At 45.0% G+C, this 6,390-nt stretch overlaps 1 protein-coding gene across 8 annotated transcripts in view; it reads right to left on the bottom strand.

Moving 5' to 3' along the window:
* The window catches only part of TRIP12 (thyroid hormone receptor interactor 12), a 77,228-nt gene extending 70,941 nt beyond the window's left edge, over positions 1-6,287 (bottom strand). For 3 of the 8 annotated variants that reach the window (XM_030280072.4, XM_030280071.4, XM_030280070.4), the window contains exon 1: positions 5,812-5,969. The gene's annotated coding sequence lies outside the window, so the exon portion shown is untranslated. Of the gene's footprint in view, positions 1-5,573; positions 5,736-5,811; positions 6,020-6,158 lie in introns of those variants that run through there. The other 5 variants (XM_030280067.4, XM_030280068.4, XM_030280062.4 and 2 more) reach the window with 5 other exon arrangements.
* Between the last annotated feature and the right edge of the window lie 103 nt (positions 6,288-6,390).

Genomic DNA, 6,390 nt, shown 5'->3' on the forward strand with positions numbered 1-6,390 from the left:
GGGGATATCAGAGTCCACCCTGACTAGTGTTACAACGCATTGTTTCCATCTTTCCCTTTTTGGTGCCTCAACTCATTTATGTTGCTCCTGATCCCAAAAGCCTCAATGTTTTCAATGCAGAAGATACTATACAAGAGTGTATTTTGGATTTCCACATTTATTTACCTGTACTTTTGCATGTAAGCAGTCTTGGACTTGGAGCAGAGCTACAGAACAGACCTCAAGCACATAAAAGCCCACATACAGAGAGATCATTTCTCCTACCCAGAGCTGGTAAGACAAACTATCAAGAGCGCAAAGTAAGGCAAGACAGAAGACAGATGTGGAGAAAAATGAGGGAGAACAGAACAGGATACATGCTTTCTAAAAGCAAACACAGCTAAATCTACACCTAGATGCCTTGGGGCATGAGTTTGTCACAGACCTAGTTTTCATAACAGTTTTACTATTAAAAGCTACACCTGAAAATCAAGGCAAAAAAAATAGTGTTACTGCTCTGCATTAATAAACATTGATATTAACCACACTTCAAACAGCCAACTACAAAACTGAAAGAGGTGCACACTGCCAGTATTAAGTCTAATGCTCATCTCAGGGCCTAAAAGCCTCCTGAAAGTTTAACACATTTGTTCCCAAAAAACCATACATACACAAGAGAAGAAAGAACATATTTGTATTCTTTTATTTCCAGCTTTACAGAAGTCTAGCAACTACGTGTCCTTCTTTACACTATGCTTAGTTATTTGGACTTCATGCAACAGAACACAAGTTGTCAGCAACAAGTTGCTCTGGAAGCAGAATAAATGTGAAATATACCTTGCCTTTCAGAGCCTAAAACAAACCGTCTTATTCAAAGAGACCTCAGCTTCCAATTTGAAACACCAAATTGCTCCCTACAACTCAAGGCTCACATTCCAGAAGATGACTCAGACCCTTTCATACCTTTCATGAAGGCCAGAACTTCCAGAACTTTGCAGTTCAGCATGTGCACTTTATGTGGACACTACCAAAACAAATCATATAGAAAACACTTGAGAAAATTAGATATTCCCCTCCCAGTCCATGAGCCAGCAGAGTATTACTACACACTGATAGAATCATTCCAGTTTCTTCTCCAAGCATACCTTTGTATATTAGTAAGGTTTGGAGTTTTTTCTTTCTTATCACACCAGAAAACAGACCTCTTTTCATCAGGCTGCAATCAATGAAAAACTATTCAAGGGTATAAGAAGTTAAATGTGAGAAGGGCCAAGTAACTTCCTGAGGTTTCCAAGCTTTGCAAACAGGCTTACTGTATGAATCCTTACAAGAGAGGCTTTTCTGGAGCAACAGAAGGTAACCATGGCTTGAACATCGTTGCTAGTACTTCTCATGCATCTTCAATATTGAAGTCCAATATTAAACCATCATGATTAACTTTCTTGATAATACACCTAAGTTTTCCATTTCTCCTATATTAAAACAATATTTCCATTTTTTCCTTACAGAGTTGACCATCTACTGCTCTCAGGGCAGTTTGCTGCCATACTTGTACCAAGTAGCTTCATGAGTCCACTTAGACTGGCAACAGTCAGTACCTTGCAAGACAAGCATCATCACAGATGAGGAGAGTAAACAGATCGGTTCTGTGTGCTCGAACCATAGCTGCCAGACAGAATTGAAGGAGAATATGCATATTTACACAGTTGGACTCAACTTGATGGCAGGATTAGGAGAACAATTGCTCCCCAAACTGAACTTCGTACTAAAGCAACAATTGCTGGTATCTGAAAGCAGGCAGGAGAAGCCAGTAGACTTAGCCCTGTCCTCCACAGACACTGTACATTTGATAGGTAGCTAAAATTTCTTTATTTACAGAAGATAACTTTAAAACATGAATTCAGCAACTGTTTTGTTAAAAAAAATGAACCTGAGAAAAGTGGCTCATACAAGCACTTTTATCATTATTGCTCACTACTTAGAACTCTGAAAATAGTTTTGCTCCTTGAGAAGCACTTTATTTCATATAAATTGAAAAAAAATACACCAAGGAAAAAAGTTAGTAGGACTTTGTTTTGCAGTTATCAACCTCATGGCCTAAGTTAAAACTGAGCTATGGAAACCCTCAGTAAGAAGTTCCTTCATATACTGCCATAAATCTGCTGTGATACTATGTAGTGATTAAGAGCACATTTAAAATATTACTTCTTCATAAAACTAAACATACTCACCCAAAGCTAATTACTTTGAGTAACTTTTAGTTACTCTATCAAAAAAAAAAAAAAAAATCCAATGTGCTACTACCTTCGGAATCAGTACTGAATGGGGCAGTGACACCTTGATGAAAATAGCATAAAAGAGTCAACAAAGTGCATTATAAGGGGTGTTACTAATTTTACAGGTGATGAACAGGACACTGATCATCCAACAGGCCAATGGGAGATCCCAGAAACATTCTGGGTTAAGTTTTTGGCAATGCTGTATTTGTTCACCATGTTGTACTTCAGTATCTGATTATACTTTGTCACAATAATTTAGCCTCAGTGTGACAAAAGACAGAACCATGATCAAAAGTGCTCTATATGATGCTTACCAACTACTTTGTTAGAAAATATAGCATGGCCTATAAATACAAGATTAACATGGCTGTGAGATTCATTTAGCTGCAAATTAGGTACCAACATGCAGTTTCCTCACTGACTTTCTTACTTCTGCTTCATCACTTTGAAATGAAAGGTATTTAATCAGGTTATGGTTCTGGACTGCTACAGAGAAGTAACTGGACTTATCAGTGATGTAAGGATCCACATGGAAATTGATCATGTCTCCACTGATGGCATTAAAGACAAATGCATTTTATTTTTGCTACACTGCTGCAGAAGGAATAGTGCTGTTGTCACCTACAGCTTTAGACTTCAAATTTAGGAATGATTTTATAAGAACAAGTTTTCATTGCAGTTTTTTTCTGTAATATTTACACTCTGGGTTTGAAGACAGTCAAAGTACAACACAAAAAGGAAGAAAAAAAAAAACAAAAAAAACCACAAAAACTTGGTGCATGATTCCTGATTAGGAATGACAGCTTTGAGTATTCATTTACTGGGAAGATGCAGAATATTTCCCCTAATGGTCACTTTGACCTGAAAAACTTTTGCAAGACATAAAAAGACTCCATTTTCCTAAGCTCTTACTCAACAGGTTGGCACTCCTACTGAAGTAGATCTGCTATATTAATAAGCAGTAATGTCACAACGTGGATGACCTACAATCTTTCTACTAACAGCTAAGACATGTTTAGGTTCCTACCTATGCAACCATCTGGAGAATGAAGACTTAAAAGTTGTTAATTCAAGTATACTACTCATTTTTCTCACAAAAAACCCTAAGAAAGGGAAAAAAAATCTGATTTCCTGTATTTCTAACACAACAGTAAGATACACCAAACAATAAAATTTAAAAACACCTTTGCATTTAAGATGAAAAGAACTGAGCTGCTCACAATCAGCTCCATTTCACAAATACAGAAACTACTGCAAGTTAAAAACTTGTATATTGTTGAAAACTTTAACCATTATTTTCAGAATTTATTCACCAGACTACTGTTTTTAAATTTCTTCATTCAAATACAACATATTTTGTTAAAATATCAGCTGCAAACTGATATTTTAACTGGTATTTTCATAATATACATTTAATTCCTATATATATTTATTAAGTAGACTACCAAAAAATAGAAAACTACAGTTATTTTTCATCATGCTTTCATGCCCATTGTGTATATTTTTGCATGCATAAAATACAACTTGTTTAAAAACTTCTAGCTTATCAAAAATCTTAATAAATCTCAGAAACCTCATAAACTGAATACCAATTTTTTTTAATTTAAAATTAAAAACAAAAGACCAAACCAAATCCCCAACCCTGTACAATTAGAACTCTAGTTTTGAGAGTGGAAGAGGGAGAACTGAAGAGACTACACCAGAGATAAACAGAAATAATGACAGGAATGCTTGCTAGTTTTTAAAGTCTTACAAAAGAATACCCACAGTGTCACTTCCCACAAGAAAATCTTGAAAAATTAATTCAAGTGCTCAGAATTCCTCTTCTTTCTCATTATGACAGATGTACTTCAAATTTATCAGCTGGTAACTATTGACTCCTCTTTATGGCAGCCTTTAAAGCACCAGGAAGCTCAAAATTCATAATACACACAACACAAACTGTAGAAGTTATTCTAAGTTTTATATTACAGTGTTAGAAGCTCTGAATCAGTATTATTTCTGCTGAACAAGGCAGGAAGAAAAAAAACAAAAACAACCTGAACTGTCTTTTTAGGGGGGAAAAAAGGATTTAAAATAAAAATCACTACTGGACTGTTACACATAATAAAAACTCTCCCAAAACAAACTACAGACTCTTTGAAAGCGTTCCTAAGTTCCATGCCAGACTTACAGAATAAATTTAGGCCAGTACCAAGCACTCATTTCTTCCCCGTGTGTAAATGCGACACAATCAGGCCTCACATGCAGGCCTCTCTCTCCAACACAGGCAGGACCTTTGTTCGATACTTCGATGTTTTTTCCCCAAAGCCCTTGACATAACTTTCCATTCTTTCCCCTATTATTTTCCGGTTCCCCGTCTAGACTTTGGGACTCCCGAGCCGTGCAAACCCCCGCCTGCCGGAGAGCCCGTGCACTCGGAAGGGGGAAGGGGGAACAATAAAAAAGTTGGACACAGGAAGACAGGCCTGCAGGTCTGGCGAGAGCCCCGGCCTCGGTTCCTTCCCTTCCCCGGATCCGCGGGGCAGCAGCCGGGAGCCCCAGCGCCACCAGCCCCCTCTAACTTGTCCCACGACCCAGCCCCCCGGGAAAAGGGAAGGAGGAAGAGCCAGGCAGGAAAGGCAGAACCCAGCGTTTGATCAGCCTCCAAGTACGACGCATTATGCAAGCAAACGCAAGGACCAGGCAACAACTTGCTTCTTGACTGAAAACAAGAAAAACATCAGCTCGAAAACATTTAGCTGCGAAAATAATCCCTTTCGTGGGCAGCCAGCTTTGTGACTCCGACCCCACGGGCGCCTCCGTTTTCTGCCCACCTTCTTCCTCCCCCCAAAAAAGCTTGTAAAATATGGACGTCGGCCGATTGTTTAGCATTTTTACCGAGCTGGGCAGGAGGAAAAGAAAAATAAATTGCTATTTTTCCTTTAAGATATTCCCTAGTTTCTTTAGAGGAGGAAAAAATATAAGGGGGTGGGAAAGAAAGGACCACTAAGGAAAAGGGGGCCAAGCGGAGTGGGGGAGGGAAGACATGGAAGGGCATCGAAATCGGCACGGCAGTGTCAACACTGACACTGCCCTTTTGTATCAGCAGCCACACAGGGCCCGCCGAGGGGCGGCCGCGCTGCCGCCCCCTCCCCGCCAGGCGGCCCGGGAAAGGCCAGGTGGCCCCCGGCACCCCTGCCCGGGGTAGGGGGGCGAGGGATGCCCCTGCAGCGGGCTCGGGGGCCGCCTGGCCATTTTGTCAGCTCCGTTTCCACCCCTTCCCTCCACAGCGAGGGCCCCATTCCACCCCTCCGGGCCGCCCCACACACTCACCAGCACGGCGCCGCGTCGTTCCCAGCTCCCCTTCGCCCCCCCACCCCCATCTGCAACAATGCTCCGGGATGGCGCCGCTCCCCTCCCCCTGCCCCGGGCCGCCAGGAAGGGCAGCTCGTCTAATGCCAGGATGACACAACAGGCCCGGCCCGGAGTCGCCGAGGGGCCCGGCGAGCGCCCCGCCGCCCCGCGCCCGCCTCCCCGGCGCCCCCCGACCGAGCGGAGGGGCCCCGGGTACCTAGTTTGTCCCGGTGCGGCCTCCGCAGACGCTCCGTGCCTCCCTCCTCCCGGCAGCAGCCGCCTCGCTTCCCTTCAATTATCAGCTGAAGCCGCAGCACCGAGCGACGCCTCGTCCGCCGCCTCCGCCGCCGAACCCCTTCCAGCGGCGCGAGGGGGAGGCCGCGGGACTACTTTCTCCTGGCGCCGGGGCCCCGCCGGGGCCCGCGCGCGCCCCGGGCCGGCGGGCGGCCCCTGCCCTGGCTGCCGCCCCCCGCGCAGCCCCCGCCGCGTCCCGGAGCGCGGCCCGCTCGCTGCGCTCGGCGAAGCCGCTGGCGGCGGTCGGTATCCCTCCGCCGGGGTCGTCACCTCGGGTCCGCGGGAATGTCCCCCCTCGGGGCGGCCAGGGGGCGGCCGGGGCGCGGGTCGCTGGTGGCACCGGCGGCGGGGGTCAGACCCTGCCCGGCAGCGCGGGGCCGCCGCGGCTGCTCCTTTAAGAGGGGGCCGGGCTAGCGGTGACCCCGCGCGATGTCCGCCCCTTCCTGGTTGCCATGGAGACCGCCCGCCAGCGTCCCAAAATGGCGGCGGCGGAGCAGCGCGG

Source organism: Taeniopygia guttata, chromosome 9 (genome assembly GCF_048771995.1).
Source record: "Taeniopygia guttata chromosome 9, bTaeGut7.mat, whole genome shotgun sequence".
Taxonomy (NCBI): Eukaryota; Metazoa; Chordata; class Aves; order Passeriformes; family Estrildidae; genus Taeniopygia; species Taeniopygia guttata.